The 20,513-nt window shown below is 39.8% G+C and overlaps 1 protein-coding gene and 1 long non-coding RNA gene across 2 annotated transcripts in view; both read right to left on the bottom strand.

Moving 5' to 3' along the window:
• XKR6 (XK related 6) overlaps positions 1 to 20,513 on the bottom strand; it is a 299,519-nt gene that overhangs the window by 225,163 nt on the left and 53,843 nt on the right. The window lies entirely within an intron of this gene.
• LOC144330687 (uncharacterized) lies at positions 2,937 to 10,388 on the bottom strand. Its single transcript, XR_013397054.1, has 2 exons — positions 8,249 to 10,388; positions 2,937 to 4,050 (listed from the first exon to the last, which is right to left on the bottom strand). It is a non-coding gene; the product is annotated as an uncharacterized LOC144330687 (long non-coding RNA).

The following is a 20,513-nucleotide window of genomic DNA, read 5'->3' as shown; positions in this document are numbered from 1 at the left end:
TGCTGACGCTCCAGATCTTACAGGTCTCAAACAGATCCCTGAACTCCCGTCTCCTTCATCACATCTGCCTACTTGATAGCCCATCTCAGATGTCAAATAGGTATCTGCATATTCAAAACCAAATTCCTGATCTTCCCGATGACCATAGCCTGGTGGAATTCTAGTAGTACATCTCATTAAGTGGGATTGCAGGAAAGGAGTTCGTTAGTCATGAAAGTGAGGCGGTTTTAATGATGTTTATCCAAGTACCACCTAGAGTACCCTTAGTACTCTACCGTCCTAGAGTATAACCCTGTTGTAGAGAATGATACACAGGATGAAATTACCCTGATGTTGTTAAATGGCTATTCATCAAATAGCTATTCCATCCCATTAAAAATCTTAGCATCATCCTTTCCAACTTTCTTTCCCTCACATCCACTATGCCCATCAGCTGACCAAATTAGCTCACGTTCAAAATATATCCAGAATCTGATCACTTCCTACCACCTCCACTGTTACCATCTTCAGCCAAGCCACCATCATCTCTTGCCTTGGTCACTGCTAACTGATTTCCTTCTATCCTTGTTCCCCTGGCTTGTTTAATACAGCAGCCAGAAAGTCTTTTTTCCAAAAGAATTAAGATTTTTGGTTTGTTCTGTTCTCTCTTTTTAACTGAGGTGAAACTTACACATAGTGAAATTAAGCAGATCTTAGGCTTCAATTCAATGACTCAGATGGATCCATGTAATCAAGACCCCAATCAAGACAATACTTCCAACTTTGGGCTATGAAGAATACAGGAGTTTCTTTCAGAGTGATGGAAACATTCTGCAACTAGACAGAGGTGATGGTTGCTCAACATGGTAAACATACTCTTACATGCCACTTAATTGTTCATTTCACAATGGCTAATTGTTATGTTATGTGAATTTCACCTCAAAAGGCTCTCTCTTTATTTCTGTGAGAAAATACCCCTGATGTAAAAAGCTAAAAGGTTTATCACTGCAGCTGTATCATTTCAGGCATCAGGTACTTAAGTGATTTTTCAGTTTTACTGATGGTACTTAACAACAAAAAAATCTTATCACCACCAAATGTTTCTTGAGTGGTTCACCCTTGGCTTTAAATGTTATCAAACAGTGGAGAGCTGCTCTCTGCTTCCACAGGAGGACCACTAGATGCCCATCTTCAAGAATCAGTAACTAACTCTAGAACCCAATGAGAATATTCATGGCACACAAACAGTCATGGAATACCATGCAATGTTAAGAAGACGTTTCTTAAAATATTATATACACTTAGTGTCAGACACTTTATACGTTACAAAACCTTGATTCTACCAGAATTTTAATTCATCATAAATCTATAATTTAAGGATTTTGCATTTGCATCTAATTTTTTAAATCGATGTGGGAAGGAGGACAGGAAACAGGACAGAGGGATCTTTTCTATCCAGCCAAGCCAACTGTCTTTAAAGCATAATCCTTTCCATTTTCTGCCAGTTCACAATAAATGTGTGAAGACAATTCGATCTTCACTTTTTAAAAAACCAATCTCAGCTGCTTGATATATAACAGGAGATGAGGAAAAACGGTATCTGAGGTACAAAGCTCAAGTGTCAATCTGAATTCTTAGTTCCAGATTGAATGGGAAATCCCTATCACATTTCTTACAGAAAAGGCCTGATAATAAAGTACTGAAATTAATTCTCCAAAGCCACAGAAAGGTAATCTCATTACATATTCAAAACACACACTTCTGAAAAGACAAGTAGGTCCTTTTCACTTCTAGAACTAGACAGTGTTTAGCATTTAAGGAAGTTAAGTAACACTATTTTGTGACTGGTTGTGTGTATGTGTGTATGTATTTAGGGTTATTAAGATGTGTGCACTCAGTTTACAGTTTAATTTTTTTTAATGCTTCCAAAACGACAGATTTTTCAGCAAATAGTTAAAATTCAGTTCCTCTTCAGTTACTGGTCAAGACCTAAGTTCAGGATTTTTACGTTTTCCAAAGCACAAGTGTTTTAACACCGTATCTACACTAAGCCATGTAGTAGTGTGATCGGTCTTTAAAGCATCCATCCACTCTCCTTGGAACCATCAGGATCAGGGGCGAGAACCAGGACATGTGTGTTATACACAGATAGTGCAATGGACAAAAACAACAAAAGAAGGGTTCATTAAAAGTCTGCACCCAAGTGCTGTTGTCTCTGTTGACTTCCTTAGGCTAAAGGGCTAGGGGCTGCCTACTATGGCTAAAACTTGGCCTTTTCTCCCTCCCCTGTTTTTTGTTTGTTTGTTTTTTAAAGTAACTATCCCCACCTAAGGATGATGTAAAAGGCCACTCAGGAGCTGGTATCTCTTTCAGACAAAGGTAGAGACTGTGGATCTTCCATCTATCCAGCAAGCCAAGGGATAGGCTGACCAAATGAGAAGTACCACGGACGCCGCACAGGGGGCCTTTGTAAAGAACACTGGACCCACGTATGTACACAACTCCCAGAATCAACACAGCTTCAGGACCCCAGTCCCCTAAGTATATGCCACTTGACTGCAGCAATGGTAACAGTAACCTTGTGGAGCAGCAAATGTGTCCCCAAATAGTAGATTTTATAGTCAAACTACCTAATTCTGAGCAGAAGACCAAGAAATGATGTCATGACATCACATACAACATAAGCACATCTCATAAATCGCTAGTTATGTAACTGAGGACCCTGTTTTAGAGATGCTATCCCAGGAGATTTCTCTTCTAGCTGTGGATGGTAATCCTTGTTCACAGCTATAATAATCTCAATGAAAAAACCACTCTAAATACTTGGCATTGTATTGAATTCAGCATTTGTACACTCTGGTTCATGTCAGTGAGCCTCCTTCATTTTCCCTAGCTTTATAGTTCCCAGCCTTTTTCTTTATTTGTTACACAGATGATTCAACTGTATCCTATTTCTGTTTCTTTTTTGGTTCTTAATCTGGATTACGCCTCTTTAGCTTCCTAAGTGGAAATGTGTGTGAATTTAGGAACTGAAATTTACTGGAAAGATATAAGATACAAGAAAGAGTAATTAACATAGAAGGCATGACGGAAATCATTTTTTGAGTTTTTCTTTATTTTTGATGTTAAAGAAGAAAATTCCTGAGAAACAAACTTCATGATGTCAGTAAAGCTAATTTTTAAAAAAATATTTCTGAATGGTTTAAAAGCATAAAATTGAAAAGGTAAACAAAGGTACACAATAAAAAGTTTTCCTTTCATCCTTGTCATTAGCCACCAGTTCTCTTCCCCTGGAGTAGCCAGTGTTGTCTGCCTATCCTTTTACACAGTGATGCAACACATTCACAACAACATTCTGGTCAATGACGGACCACATAGCTAATGGTAGTCTCAAATGATTATTCACACTATATTTTTACTATACCTTTTCTATGTTTAGATATGTTAGATACACAGATACTTGCCTTTGCATTACAACTGCCTACACTATTCAGTACAGTAACGTGCTGTACAGGCTTGAAGCCTAGAAGCGACAGGCCATACCAGACAGCGTAGGTGTGCAGTAGACTACCTCATCTACGTTTGTGTATGTCACTCCATGATGTTGGCGAAGAACCCCTAACTATGCATTTCTCAGAACATTATTGTTAAGTGATACATGACTGTGTATGTTTTTTCCCTAGAGCTGCTGGCTCAAAGACCCATTATCTTCTCTGCATTCTGTGCTCTGATATAGTGGGTCTCAAACTTCAGCACTGCTGCACTCCACTGCCCCGAGATTCTGATCCAGTAGGTCTGGTGTAGGGCCCTAAAATCTGCATTCCTAACAAGCTCTCAAGTATGCCAGGCCCACACTTTGAAAAGCCCTGATCTAATAAAATCAAGTAATCAATTGTTTTTGAGACAAGGTATCTTCAAAATCAAAGTGAATGCATCACAGTCACAGGTGGTACTTAGAGAGCTACTGTCCAAACAACACTATTCCGCAGTCTATACTAGTTTCCTCTCAACCAAACCTAAATAACTTTCTTTTTTTTTTTTTTGAGATGGAGTCTTGCTCTGTCACCCAGGCTGGAGTGCAGTGGCGCGATCTCAGCTTGCTTTGCGATCTCAGCTTGCTTACCGCAACCTCCGCCTCCCAGGCTCAAGCAATTCTCCTGTTCAGCCTCCTGAGTAGCTGGGATTACAGGCACCCGCCACCATGCCCGGCTAATTTTTGTATTTTTAGTAGAGACGAGGTTTCACCATGTTGGCCAGACTGGTCTTGAACTCCTGGCCTCAAGTGATCCGCCTACCTCGACCTCCCAAAGTGCTGGGATGACAGGCATGAGCCACCACGTCTGGTCAACTTTCTTACTTAAAAGCTGTCATACCCAGTAATGGCTTAATCTTCAACTTTTACTTTCTTCATACTGGCTTTGTCCCTTCATTCATACACACACACACACACACACACACACACACACACACACACAGAGACACATTTTTTTTTTCCTTGGAGGTCTTTTTTTTTTTTTTTTTTATTAGTTACACTTCTTTTCACCTGTAATGCTTTCTATGATGTGCAAAAAAAAAAAAAAAAAAAAATCTTCCAATGGAGATAGCAGAAATAGATGCCCTAAGGACAAAAGTTCCTCTTCAATTTAGACTAAAAAGATACAAGTAAAAAGAAGAGTTAAAAGTAAATTTACACATTTTCGAGATAAAAAACCTCTGTAAGAAAAATGGCAAAAAGTAATTCACTTGACATCTAATGTTCTAGTGAGGAGATAGTTTCAAGTTGTACTACAAAGCAAACATACGAATATAGTTGGCTTTAAATACAAGCGTACAAGGGAGAGGGTGTGGGTACTAGGAATTGAAATTTAAACACACATTTATGAAAAGCTTATTGCTTTCAGGCATCAGAACTAAGGTATCAAAATATGATCATTGCTCTGTTTGTAACCAGCTAGAATCACAGGTTGACAGATCTACAAAAATACGGCATCAACTTCACATCAGGCCCTCCTTTGTGAGAGGCAAGGTGGAAGTGCACTGCAGCGATACTCATTCCTCTGTAATGATTAGGGCCTCTGAGCTGGACCTAACTCAGAGGATCCTGGGGCACAGCATGTGAACAATACCCTTAAGATCTGCCTCCTTGAGAGAGGGCAAAAGCTAGGATGAGACCAAGCTCTCCTTCGGAACGTCCAAGACCTTTCAGAGTATGGACCTTGAGCTGGCGGGAATGGTGTTTCTCTCAGAGTACACACTCTCCAGGGAGATTGAAAAAGGAATAAATGCTAACACAGTACAGGCAAGGACTCAGCAAAGAATTGTGTGTCTAAGAATAGACTATCCTTTGCTGGGAAAAGCATGCTGGCAGGGTTATACCTCCTCCTTTGGAAATAGGGAGGCAGCTGAAATACCCTATGTCGAAAATCCTCCTTGTCCTCAATAGCCTGATTCCTTTTAAGACCAATGTTACTTCCCTAAGAAATGTCAGGTCTTACAACCACCCCACACCCAAAACATAATTAACTCTATGTTTTCTATTATATCATAGACCTATTCAGATCATGTCATCTTCTACTAAAACCCAGCAAGACTTCCTCTCATTTATGGAATAAAGTCTAAACCCCATAACTTTGTCTATGGTGCTATTCATGACCTGGTCTCATCTTTTTTGACCTGATCTTCTATCAGGTAGCCTCATCCTGCAATTACTTACACTTCCCCTAAAGCATCCTTCAGGCCCATCCTTCAGCCCTGAGTCTCAGAACATGCTGCTGTTCTATCTAAATGGCTTTCATCACCACACCCTGGTTCCTGGTTCATTTAGAGAACTCTCACACTCTACATTCAAAACAGACAAGCTTCCCTTCCTTCATGACACCTTCCTTGCCCACCCTTACCCTCTCCTCTATGTCCCTACGCAACCCTCTCCCACCTCTTCCATAGCACTGATCACCGTGTGTGTTACTGCTGTCCATCTGGATTACCTCCTTTTCCATACCCTATCCCAATGCCGTAAGGGCGTGGAAAACAAAGACTTCTGTCTTACGTATCTTTGGCCAAAATTAGCAAAAATTAAAATATCTGAAACTAATAAGTATCTGCAAGGATACAGAGAAATGGGTAGCATCATACACTGTTGGACAACTTGGCATTGACTACTCCAAGTGGAAACACTGTACAAGTTACAATTCCATGCACTCATTTCTGTCTCCTATGCACAATGGCAGGCATTCAATGGGTGCCATATAAATGTGTGGAATAACATCTTCATTTGTTAGATTTTTAGGGAACTGAAACACAGAAGACTTGCATTTCATTTTTTTAAAAAAAAAAAAAAAAGATTGGATGGTCCTTTTTACTGTGAGTGGGAATGTAAACTGTTACAACCATTTATGAAGGCTATTTGAATACATACACACACACACACACACACACACACACACACACACTGCCCCAACACAAATTAATCTACTAGGGAAATAATCATGGACAATACTATATTCACAAAAATGTATGCTGTGGTGTTATTTATTTATAACAGCAAGAATTAGGAAAGGCCTAAATGACCAATAACAGATCAACTAATTAAACTATAGTACAACCACAATAAAATGCTATGCACCCATAGAAAATTATATCATAGAATGAGATTTAATAATACAGAAAGATATTTCCATTACACTCTGCTAAGTAAAAAGGCTGGCTACAAATTTTGATTATATTTGTTTCTTTAAAGTATATATGTCAATACATGCATAGAAAAAGCATGAAACTTTTTAATTGACAAAAATATTAAGTTTCTGCCATCCTGTAATTTAGAATCTCCCCCATGATAGATAGCATAGAGTTACCAAAAGTTAATCATGATTTATTTACAGTTTAATATTGCTATCTTTAAACATCATTGTAACGATTAGGACTTAAAGACCCAAAGAAGGATGACTTGTACTACAGTTTAATTAGTTGATCTATTATTGGTCATTTAGGCCTTTTTAAATTCTTGCTGTTATCAGATATCAAACTATATTCTAAAATTACATTAATTAAAATAGTGTGGTATGAACAGAGGAACAGACAAATGGATGAATTCATGAAAAAATGTCTGAAAACATGTACATGTGTAATTTCTGAGGTGGAATTTCAAATAAAAGGAGAAAAAATTCAAGAAGGAAAAGGAGAAAAAAGTGAAAAAATATCATACAGAAAAAAATTTCATATGAATTCAAGATCTAAATACTTAAAAAAGAATAAAAGGAAGACTAAACAAGATAAAAATACAGAAAAGTACATTTTTAAAAGTGGACAATCTTTCTCCCAAAATGCAAAAAACACTTAAAAAGGTTGATAATATTTTAAAGGAATAGATTCATATATTGCTTATATAACTCAAAGTTACCAGGGTTTCGACAATTCTAAGGGGCATTCTTTTATCTGTGGAATTGAGATATTTCTTACAATAGATGGCACCTTATAAATTATTGCCATTTTTTTTCTTTCTTAGAACATAAAAACTGGTGCATCCCACCACCGGAAGTATCTGCAAGCCAGTAAAAGAGAGTGAAAAGCTTTATGGAACTTTATGTGTGGGACTCACATGCTGGTTTCCTCCATTACTATGGACTGAATGTTTCTGTCTTTCAAAAATTCCTGGCCTGGCGCAGTGGCTCACGCCTGTAATCCCAGCACTTTGGGAGGCCGAGGCAGGTGGATCACCTGAGGTCAGTTCAAGACCAGCCTGGCCAACATGGCAAGAGCCTGTCTCTACTAAAAATACAAAAATTAGCTGGATGTGGTGGCGGGCACCTGTAATCCCAGCTACTCGGAAAGCTGAGGCAGAAGAATCGCTTGAATCCGGAAGGTGGAGGTTGTGGTGAGCCGAGATCGCACCACTGCACTCCAGCCTGGGCAACAAGAGTGAAACTCCGTCTCAAAAAATAAAATAAAATAAAAAAATAAAAAATAAAAATAAATAAATAAATATAAAAAATTCCTATGCTGAAGCCCTAACCCCCAATGTGATGGTACTTGGAGGTAGGGCCTTTAGAAGGTTATTAATTAGGTCATGAGGATGGAGCCCTTGTGAGTGGGATGAGTACCCTCTCAGTAGAGACGAGAGAGATGGTCTCTTTGCCACGTGAAGACAGCAAGAACGCATTCCCTCTGCCAACCAGGAAGAGGTCTTCACCAGCAGTCAGCTCGGCTGGCACCTGAATCCTGGACTTCCCAGACTTCAGAACTATAAGGAATACATCTCCATTGTTTAAGCCACCCAGTCCATGATATTTCTGTAATAGGAGCCCAAACCACGACACCCACACAGAGAGCACCTACACACAGTGTGGTTACAGGCTGCATCATTTCTTTTTCTTTTGGCATATTTGCATATTGTCTAAATTTTCTACAATGACCCACCACATGGATTCTTTTAAAAGAAAAAAATGGTAAATATGAAATAGAATAGTGGTGTTGACCCTCAACAGGAAAAAGACGGCAGAAGACACCATGTTACTTACAGTAGACTACACATGTGTGTGAAATTTGTAAATAAAAGATGAATACTTATGTCACCACCTTCCTCTCTGATGTTTCTGAAACCAGAGCATATATGGTTAACCTTGCTCTAGCTCCAGTCCATCCATCCATCCATCATCAGGCTAAAACATAGAGCTGTAGGCAGTGGAGAAGAGCTGTATGTGGTGAGGAAAGTGGGAGAGACGAATTCCAGAAATGTCTACTAAAGCAGTGCTTTAAGTTTTAATTCCTTCAAGAAACCAATACGTATCGGAGCATAAGTGAGAAAAAGAAAATAACTGTAAAAAATACAAAGGAGTCCAGGACAATAGAAATCTTTCTTCATTCACATATTCTAGAGAGAATAGTGAGAAGAAATTCTCTCTCCAACGTGGACAGCCCCTCACATCTTGAGCCTTCATGGAAGTCTTATCTAAGAATAGAATCTCTGCTACACTAACCTAGGAGAGGGCCAGGCAACTGCTGCCGTATGCCCATCACCCCAGTGTTCTGGAAGAAAAAGATGGCAGGGAGAAGTTCTCTTTAGAACCAGCTCTTCCACACCAAATGAACTCATGAGACAATGAATGAAAACACCATTCCACAGTGTGAGCGATGCAATGTGAAGCGCAAGCAGCAGAGTCTGCTGAAGAAGCTACTCCCCTGAAATAGGAAATAAGAAAACCAGTTGGCTCTGAATCAAATCCTGTTCCGGTCCTTTTTCTCTTTACCATTTCCCCTTAAAATTCGGGCTTCCTGAACTGCACCATAATTCTAGGATCTTCAATTAAGGCAAATGAGGATATACTAGAAAACACTGATATATTAAATAAACTAAAGAATAAGACTTAAGTCCAAAATCCTATTTTGTGACACAACTCGCCCTTACACAGTAAACCCACCAAGCTCATTCTCTCTAATGCCCTGATGAAGCTGTCAGCAACCCCTTCTACCTCTGAAGACATCAGAGCAGAAGGGTGGGCTCCTCCATCGCTGTCTTCAATGTAAACAACATTCTTAGGGAGAATGCTTGCCTCTACCATGGAATCTGAGTACATGCCATAAGCACCTGCTCAAACCTGACTTTAAGACCCATTCCAGAAAGATATTATAAATGCAAAGATCATATGGAGATCCTGCAGGTACTTCAACAATTCATCACCTACTTAGGACACAGGTATGTGATGTCTCATGTTGAAATGCTAGCAGATGATAAGACTCTCCCACCATTTTCTCCCATTAGTATGAACAACTATGAGTTAGAACCACCTTATTGAGGGAACAGGACACTGGTCAGGCATCTAACATAAAAACACATCACCACATTTTATGAACAAGTTTCCAGCTGTTAACAATTATCATTATAGGATACTGTAGGTACCCAAACTGTAGTGAACAAGTGCTGTGATTTAATGTCTCTCTCTACTATTGGCTCTCAGATGGTTTGGCTATATGAGTTTTCCATTCTATATTTGATTTCAGATTCTTACTAAAATAATTAAGCGGAGAAAGTGTTAAGAAGAAAAACTGTCTCTCATTTAATTTTAATCCTCCCTCCTGGGCCTTCCCCAACTCTATGCAACAAAGGCTGCATCAGTTTTTTAAAATAATCCGTTTTTTAAAACATCAAAACTCAAATATTCTTACAACCAAGGGGTCTCCAGGTTGATGAAAATGGGGAGATTATGATTCCTGTAGCCAGAAGGACAGTTAAATTCCCAGTCCTCTGAATTTTCACAAAATGACTAATTTTATTTGAAGCGTTCTATATTCCTAAATAGACAAACTATATAAAACAAATAACATATGTTCCAAAGCCCAAATATTTTTACAATGAAGTATCTGGGCCATTTCATTGGCATGCTAAAAAAAAAAAAAAAAAAAAAAAAAAAAAAAAAAAAAAAAACACCACCACCACCAAAAAAAACCTGACCTCAAGATGAAATTTTCAATAATATTCATATTCACTACTATCTAGTTAGCTAGTGGCCACATTTTGGATGATTTTCAGTTACTTGTTAATGATTAATAAAAGCAATCAGTTCTCTAACCCACTCTGTGGCGATTTCACAATAAAACCATTAACCTTTAAGAGTAAATGCAAATTATAAAGCTTTAACAGGCAATTTTACTCTCTTGGCATCCATGACAAGGGTGTTATTTTATAAAACATTCTTTCCTCCATGAAATAAGATAAAATTATTCACTTTTCTGTACAAAATTATAATTTTCTCTAAATGAAATATAAAAGCAGAATAAGTAGCAAAACCCGAACTCATAGACATCATTTGAATCCTGTCAACTCCAAGGCACAGGCAGGGAGGAGGCAGTGACCAGGCCCCAGCAGTCACTGCCCCTGCACCAGTCACTAGAGGCATGGGCTCTCGGGAAGGGAGAACCCCCAACAGCCTGGGGCACTCACTGAAAAGCACAGCAGACCCATTTCTCACCAGCAGCTGCTACTAGGAGGGGTCTGGCCACTCCAAAGAGCCAGGGAGCACAACCCAAGGGACTAGACAAGCCTCCCCTCCAGGAACTGGAAAACAGATGCTCCAGGGCTACCGCTCCAAGCCAAGGCCTCACACTGAGGAGAAAGCGCTGGCAGTGGATTCAAAAAGGAGCAAAACAGGGACACGGACAAAGAAAAGGCAGGCAAAACTGGGAGAGGGGAAGCAGCAAATCTGCACAAAAGCCACAGCCGAAGGAGCTCTAACAGGGCAGCGTATACCTCTCTCAAGCCTCCTTCCATGAGTTGAGGAAAACTAGTGTCACATACAAACAAGCACCAAAAGCACTGAGGTCAGACCCCACACAAAGTTACTACAAGAGAAAGATTTAAGCAGCAAAATCCCCACAGACAAAAAAAGCACACTGAGGAAAACACAATTCAAACTGAGCTAGAACATGTTAAAATGATACAAGCCATGAAAGAAGGTAAGTCAGAATGATTTCCTTTTTAAAGTTCAAAAAACAGGCAAATCTCTAGGAAGTACAAATAAAAGAGAAACTTGTTTTATACATAAAGATTATATGGAAGACAAGAACACGTAAACACAAAAATGCTTTAAGAGAAACAGGTGGCTCAAAGAAGAAAATGTTTTAATTAATAAAAATGAAGAGATAAAAAGAATGCAAGAGAAGGAATAAATACTAAAGACAGGCAAAGAAGATCTAAAACAGATAACAGGAGTCTCTGACTATAAAAGCAACAATGAAGCGATGGAACAGGGCAAACACTGAAGACTACAATCCAAGGAAAGTTTTCCGAATGAAAAATGATCTGAAGCTATATACTGAGAGAACATACCACCAATCTAAGACTATCAACCACAAATGGCTAACACCAGATTAACAAAAAGTCCTTTGGGTGTCGAGGTAAAAGGACCACGTGACTTACAGAGAAAAATATCACTGCATATTTCCAGCAATAGCTTATGCCGGAACGAAACAGAGAAACATATTTAAGATACTTAAGGAAAGAAAACGCAAGCCAATAATTTTATCTCCAAGAAAAGTGACCTTCAAGTATCAAGGGGATAGTTATCACTATGCAAGGATTCAAGATATGTTGTTCTTAAGAACCCTGCCTGAGAAATCTCCTAGAGAATAAGCTTCAGAAAATCAACATCACTCCAAAGACATATATGAAAGACTGCTATGAGTATAAACTGATTACACAGTTACTTGCAGAATCAAGTTAAAATGAGAGCTAAGAGGCAGAGATTATAACATGTGATGGCTAAATGCTATGTCAACATAGTACAACAGACACATAGGAGAATGGGGAGAACAGATGCAAAAAGACTTTAACTGTATTCGGTAGTCATAATGGAAGTTATGTTATTTAATAGTACTGAATAATAGAATAATAATAGAATAATAGTACTGTTATTCACAGACTTCCTATGTGTATTGTGGGACAAAGCAAATAAGTAATTCTATGTTACTCTATCATCACGTGTTATGCACTGAACATGTCCCTCCAAAATTCCTATGTTGAAACACTAATCCCCAACACCACCACAGTGGGAGGCAGGATCCTTGGGAGGTAATTAGGTTTAGATGAGGTCATGAAGGTAGACCCCCATGATGGGATCCATGGCCTCACAAGCAGCCTTAACTAATGCACCATGTGAAGCTGGAAGCCAGGATTCTCAGTGTAGAAAAAAGAAAATAGAGCTGTAATATGTAAGACATGATGCAAATGTCCTGCAGTCTTTAGAGGATAGGTGGCTTGCAAAGAGAAGTCAGATGCATACTCTTGACATGGACCCCAGCTCTGAGGACTCTCAGACCAGTGCTCTTGGCTCAGCAACCAGGCTCCAGTTGGTTACGTCACTGACGGCTCCACAGCTCTCCCCCAATACGAGCGATTGTGTGCCCAGTATCAGGAGTGGAATGGCAGCTCCTGATGGGAGCCTACCTCTCTCCTTAGCCCTTGACTGGTGACGCTAGCCACACTCTCAAAAGGATGACAACTGAGAGGAAAAAGGTCCAGGAGTATAACCAATCTATGCTACTAGAAGGCAGGACAGTAATTACCTTTGGTGCAGTGGGGAACGGGGAGTGACTGGGGAGGGGTCTGGGGTGCTGGTGACGTTTTGTTTCTTGATCTGGTAACTGGTTATAGGGATGTCACCAAATTACCACTCTGAAAATTCTCCAAGCTGGACATGTAAGATTTGTGCATTTTTTCCATTTATATACTATATTCCAAAAAAAAAAGGAAAAAAGGAAACACCAAAACAAGTTGTTCTGAATTGGAAGTAAAAATATCAGTATGAACTCAAGATGTTTTATTTTTATACACACACATACATTTCAGCCCTGTCTGCTGGGAAGGCACAGAAGCAATGATAAACCCAGGAACAATCTGCATCCAGCATCTATACTGAGGTCTTGAAGTGTCATTTCCAATTAAATAAAACCAGCACTTCTTTGAAAATGGTTCATTCTAGGCCTGGGCAAGAAATGTAGACAACGAACCTGAAACATCTTGACATACCAGACAGCAAGAAAGCTAAAAAGGCTTGTAAAGTCCGATCAAAAGGACTCAGGAGTCAATTTAAGGAGGCTCCCTCTGGCCAACTGGTACAGTTTGGATGTTTATCCCCTCCAAATCTCATGTTGAAATGTAGTCACCAGTGTTGGAGGTGGGGCCTGGTGGGAGGTGTTTGGCTCATGGGAGCAGATCCCTCATGAATGGCTTAACACCATCTCCTTGATGATGAGTGAGTTATTGCACTGAGTTCACACGAGATCTGGTTGCTTACAAGTGTGTGGCACCCCTGCTCCTTGCTTCAGCTCTTGACATGAGAGATGCCTCCTCCCCCTTTGCCTTCCACCATGACTGGAAGATTCCTGAGGCCCTCACCAGAAGCAGATGCTGGTGCCGTGCTTCTTGTACAGCCTGCAGAACCATGAGCCAATTAAACCTCTTTTCTTTATAAATACCCCATCTCAGGTTCTCCTTTAGAGCAACACAAGAACAGCCTAATACATCAATGATGGAACAATGTGAGCTTCAATGAGGATGAGAATGACAATGAATTGTAACTTGTCGACTATGCTGAAAGCTCTGAGATCTCAATGATTTTTTTAAAAAAGAAAAGAAATGAACTGGTCACTTTCTAAGGATGTCAGGAAATCAGTTCATTATTTTGAAAGCTGTGTAAATAAAAGGAAAGAATCAAATATTCATCTTGACTTTCCTAAATAAACTCACCAACCAAATAGAATAGGAGAAGCATCTTCTTATACAATTATTCCAGTTAATAAATGAAAACAGAATGACAAAATCAAACACCACCATTTTACAGTCCTTAATAAATAAATCTAGGCAGTGAGCATCAATAGGTAAGAAAGAAAGAAAGAAAGGAAGGAAGGAAGGAAGGAAGGAAGGAAGGAAGGAAGGAAGGAAGGAAGGAAGGAAGGAGAAAAGAAAAGAAAAGAAAAGAAAAGAAAAGAGAGAGAACCAGACTGTATGCATTCTGATAAAAAACAAACACTGCTCAAAACTCCCACGAACATCAGCAGTAGGACTGTGCCTATGAATAGCCTCTGCAGTCTGGCCTAGGTGACACGGCAAGACCAAGTCTCTTATTTAAAACACACAAAAAAAGAAAAACACACTACAACATATAATTTTACTGAAGGGATTAAACCCAAATCCGACAATGTAACTGGATTCTGCTGCCAATCTGCAGAAAACACAAGAGGACAGAGGAACATGTTGAATTATACCAGCAGAGCACAGACTGAGAAACGGCATTAAATGGCTGGAGTGATACCTATAGATCAGGAGACTTAAAAGACAGAGTCTAAAAACATTGCCAAAACTAAATTATTTAGTGTCTAGGAACATATGATGGGGTGAAGGAACTATAAAGAAATGTAAAGAAGCAACTACTAGGAAAATCAGAAGAGTGGTTACTTTGGAGGAAGGGAAGGGATTGTGATTAGGATGGGACACATACAGGAATTTCTGATTTCCTGCTGTGGTCCTGGATGGTGGCTAAAGGGGATTCTCTTTACAATAATCCGGTAAGCTACTGCATTAGACTCTGAGGGCTACCATAACAAAATACCGCAGACTGGGTGACTTTAACAACAGAAATTGATTTTCCCACAGTTCTGGAGGCTGGAAGTGCAAGATCTAGGTCTCAAATGAGTTGTTTTCTCCCGAAGTCTCTTTTCCTTGGCTCACAAACAGCCACCTTCTCCCTGTGTCCTCACAGGGCCTTTCCTCTGTGCATGTGCGTCCCCGGGGTCTCTTCCTCTTCTTTTAAAAAGTTGCCAGCCAGACTGGATTAAGGCCAACCCCCAATGGCCTCGTTTAGCCCTAGTTACCTCTTTCAAGGTCCTGTCTCCAAACACAGTCACACTGGGGGTTAGGGCTTCACATATGAATTTGCCGAGGGGGCTTGAGGGATGCACAATTCAGTCCATAAACGCTTTACATATTTATTTGATGTAGTTTCGTTTTACAATAAAAAGGTGTGTGTGTGTGTGTGTGTGTGTGTCTAAAGTAGGCTTTTCAGGTCTTCTCTGCTCCCCCCCAAAACCCTCCTGAAATAAAGGAACAAGCAGGTATAACCCCAGAAGGAAATACAGAAGTGATGATACTAGATGAGAGATGGTCACATATGAGAAAGTGGAAAGAAGACAGAGGGGTCTGCTGGAGCAAAGTCGAGAAGCAGGAAGTAGACTCAAAACTCAGAACCCCCAACATGGCACATGTATACATATGTAACAAACCTGCACATTGTGCACATGTACCCTAGAACATAAAGTATTTAAAAAAAAAAAAAAAACAAACCTCGGAACCCTAGGAAGTTCAGGAAATGAAAGGACCAGATAATCTGGAGACCAGGGTGCAGGATGTGCAGGATGGGGCTAAGAGCTTGCCTGGTAATGATTTTGACTAATGAGCAGTTTGAGTCCCAGATGCTTTCCTGCAGCAGTTACCTGCGGGTAACTGTCCTCCCTCACTCAGGCAGACACCTCGATATCTGCTCTCCAGATATAGACCCAAGTATAGGGTGATGTTGGGAGCAAGCACCCCCAAAATCTGACCATAAACTGGCCCCAAAACTGGCCATAACAAAATCTCTGCAGCACTGTGACATGTTCATAATGGCCCTAACGCCCAACCTTGAAGGTTGTGGGTTTACGGAATGAGGGTAAGGAACACCTTGCCCGCCCAGGGTGGAAAACTGCTTAAAGACATTCTTAAGCCACAAACAATAGCATGAGCAATTTATGCCTTAAGGGCATGTTCCTGCTGCAGTTAACTAGCCCAACCTATTCATTCAATTCGGCCCATCCGAACTTTTTACACTGAGAACTACAAAATAATTGCTAAGATAAATTAAAGAGGATCTAAATAAATGGAGAGACATGCCATATTCATGGGTCAGAAGGTTTAATATTGTTATGATTTCAATTCTTCCCAAACTGATCTACTAACTCAACACAATCAATCAAAATCCTAGCACACTGTTTTTGTAGAAATTAACAAACTGATTCCAAACGCACATAAAAATGAAAAAGGACCCACAATAGTCAAAATAATTTTGGAAAGGAAGAATAATGTTTGAGGACTTACATGACTTCAGGACTTTATAATGAAAAACCTAGTGAGAAAGAGTGTGGTGTGGGCATCGAGACACACAAAAAGATCAATGGAACAGAATCAAGCTCAGAAATACATATTTATGGTCAACTGACTTTTGACAAAGGTGCAAGGGCAATTCAATAAAGAAAGAATAGTCTTTCCACAAATAGTAACAGAAAACTGAATATGCATATTTTTTAGAAAACAAAATACAGCAAAATCACACTTCATACCATATACAAAAAGTAATGTAAAATAGATCACAGAACTAGATATTAAACTTTATAAAACTGCTAGAAGAAAATTATAGGAGAAAATCTTTGTGCCCTTGGGCTTCACAAAGATTTCTAAAATATAACAACAAAAAGCACAACCTGTTAAAGAAAAAATTGGCCAAGTGTGGTGGCTCACGCCTGTAATCCCAACACTTTGGGGGACTGGGGCAGTCGGTCTGCATGAGGCCAGGAGTTCAATACCAGCCTGGGCAACATGGCGAAACCCCATCTCTACAAAAAGATTTTTAAAAACTAGCCGAGCATGGTGGCATGTGCCTGTAGTCCCAGCTATGTGGAAGGCTGAGTTGAGGGGATTACCTGAGCCTAGGAGGCAAAGGTTGCAGTGAGTCAGTATCATGCCACCACACTCTGCCTGTGTAGAGTGAGACCCTGTCAAAAACAAACACACAAACAAACAAACAAAAAACTAACAAAATGGGCTTCACCAAAATAAAAAACTTGCACTCGCTACAAGATAGTATTACAAGAATGATACGGAAATAACCTCAGTGTCCACTGTTAGATGAACAACTAAATAAAGTGTGGTAAACACACACAATGAAATAACATTCGTTCTTAAAAAGGGAAATCCTGCCATTTGTGACTAGATGGATGGACCTGGAGGGTATTGTGTTAAATGAAATAAGCCAGACACGGAAAAACAAATACCACATAATCTCACTTATATGTGGAATCTAAAACAGTCAGACTCATAGAGAGTAGAATGGTAGTTGCCACAAGCTAGGGAAGGGGAAAATGGGGAGGTGATGGTCAAAGGGAAAAAATACAGCCTGTAGCCAACAATACTGTGTGGTATATTTAAAATTTGCTAAGAAGGTAGATCTCATGTTAGCTGTTCTTACCACAAAATTAATAACAATAATAATGATAATAATAAATAAAGGGGGTGAAAGGAAACTTGGGGTGATAATGGATATGTTTATGCCCTTGATGGTGTTAATCGTTCCAAGGGCATGAACTTATCCCCAAACTTATCAAGTTGTATAAATTAAATATGTACAGCTTTTTATATGTCAATCATTTAAAAAAGAACTTGTATCTAGAATAAAGATTCCTCAAAAAATCAGCAATAAGAAACCAAACAACTCAAAACATGGGCATGAAATCTCAACACATACTTCACTAAAGAAGATATATGGAGGGCAGCCAGGCGTGGTGGCTCACACCTGTAATCCCAGCACTTTGGGAGGCTGAGGCAGGCAGATCACAAGGTCAAGAGATCAAGACCATCCTGGCCAACATGGTGAAACCCTGTCTCTACTAAAAATACAAAAATTAGCTGGGTGTGGTGGCACACGCGTGTAGTCCCAGCTACTCAGGAGGCTGAGACAGAAGAACCACTTGAACCTGGATGCGGAGGTTGCAGTGAGCCAAGATTGTGCCACTGCACTCCAGCCTGGTGACAGAGCGAGACTCTGTCTCAAAAAAAAAAAAAAAAAAAGAAGAAGAAGAAGAAGATATATGGATGGCAAATAAGCACATGAAAATGTGCTCAACATCACAAGCCATTAGGGAGTAGTAAATTAAAGAGACACCATTACACACCTAATAGAAAGGCTGAAATCACAACAGTTGATCTTACCAAGTGCTGGCAAGTATTACAGGCTGAACTGACCCCTCTGAAAATTCATAGGAAGGCCTAACTCCTAGTATCTCAGAATGTGGCTGTATTTGGAGAGGAGGTCTTTGAAGAGGCGATTAAGCTAAAATGAGGGCTGGGTGCAGTGGCTCACACCTGTAATCCCAGCACTTTGGGAGGCCAATGCAGGCGGATCACTTGAAGTCAGGAGTTGGAGAGCAGCCTGACCAACATGGTGAAACCCCATCTCTACTAAAAATACAAAAATCAGTTGGGCACAGTGGCACACACCTGTAGTCCCAGCTACTTGGGAAGCTGAGGCAGGAGAACCGCTTGAACTCAGGAGACTGAGGTTGCAGTGAGCCAAGATCACACCACCGTACTCCAGTCTAGGTGACAGAGCAAGACCCTATCTCGAAAACAAACAGACAAACAAAAAAAACTAAAACGAGGCTATCATGGTGGACCCTAATCCAATCTGACTAGTGTCCTTATAATAATAGGAAATTTGGACACAGAAAGTGACACCAGATGTGCAAGCTCAGAGAAAAGCCCATGCGACAAGGCAGATGGAGGGCGGCTGTCTGCAAGCCAAGAAGAGGGGCCTCAGAGGAAACCAACACTCCCAGCACCTTGACCTTGGACTTTGAGACTCCAGAACTCTGAAGAAATACATTTCTGTTGTTTAAGCCCCCCAGTTGGTGGTTCTTTTTTATGGCCGTGCTAGCAAACAAATACAGAAAGGATATGAAGCAACTGCAATTCTCAGACTACTGATGGGAATAAAAATGGTTCAGCTACTCTGGAAAACAGTTTGGCGGTTTTTTAAAATCTTAAACATATACCTATCATATGATCCAGCTATTCCACTCCTAGATATTTACCAAGGAGAAATAAAAACACGTCCACGCAAAGACTTGTACACAAATGTTCACATCATGTTTATTTGTAATAGCCCCAAATTGCAGACAACCCAAGTATCCATTAGCAGATGAATGGACTAACTGGTGTTTCCATATGATGCAACACTTCTGGCCAGTAAAAACGAATGAACTATTAATACCACACAACAACATGAATGAATCTGAAAATAATTATGCTGAGTAAAAGAAACTAAACAGAAAAGAAGACAGCGTGTAATTCCATCAACATAAGATTCCAGAAATGGCAAACTAATATATGATGAAAGAAACATCAGTGGTTGCTTGGAAATGAGGGATGACAGGGAGGGGATTATAAAGGCACATGTGGAAACTGTGGGGGTCTCAGGACCTGAATGTTTGTGTACCCCCAAAATTCAGATGTTGAAAGCCTAACCCCTAATGTGATGGAATTAGGAGCCCTTGGGAGGTACAGTCATGTGTCACTTAAGATGGGAAAACATTCTGAGAAATGCATCATTAGAGTACACGTACACGTGCCTAGATGGCATTGCCTATGACACACCTCGACTCTATGTACAGCCTATTGCTCCTAGGTTACAAACCTGCATGGCAGGCTACCATACTGAATACTGTAGGCAACTATAACAAAACGGTAAGTATTTGTTTATCTACACATAGAAAAAAGTACAGTAAAATACAGTATAATTGTATGCGACCACCGTCGTATATGTGGTCTGCTGTACGCCAAAATGTCATTATGCACATGGCTCAAATTCAAAACATCAGATTTTATACTTTACATGTTCTGTACATCTCATGTTCAGAATGGTTCTATATTTAAAATCACATTGCATCATACTTTTGTAATATGAAAAAAATATATTAAAAGTTAATGAGTTGAAAGTATTTCAAGAATGCCCATGTTTTATGTTTAAAAAAAAAACCCACTGTTACTGTTGCTGAGAATGTCAATTAGTACAACCACTACAGAAAACAGTATGAAGATTTCTCACAAAACCAAAAACAGAATCACTATATATGATCCAGTAATCCCATCACTCAGTATTTGTCCAAAGGAAAAGAAATCGGCACATCAAAGGGATGGATGCACTCACAGACTATTCATAATAGCAAAATATGGACTCACC

This window comes from Macaca mulatta, chromosome 8, assembly GCF_049350105.2.
Source record: "Macaca mulatta isolate MMU2019108-1 chromosome 8, T2T-MMU8v2.0, whole genome shotgun sequence".
Lineage (NCBI taxonomy): Eukaryota > Metazoa > Chordata > Mammalia > Primates > Cercopithecidae > Macaca > Macaca mulatta.
The sequence above is the reverse complement of the archived record's forward strand: the minus strand, read 5'-3'. Positions and strand labels throughout refer to the sequence as shown.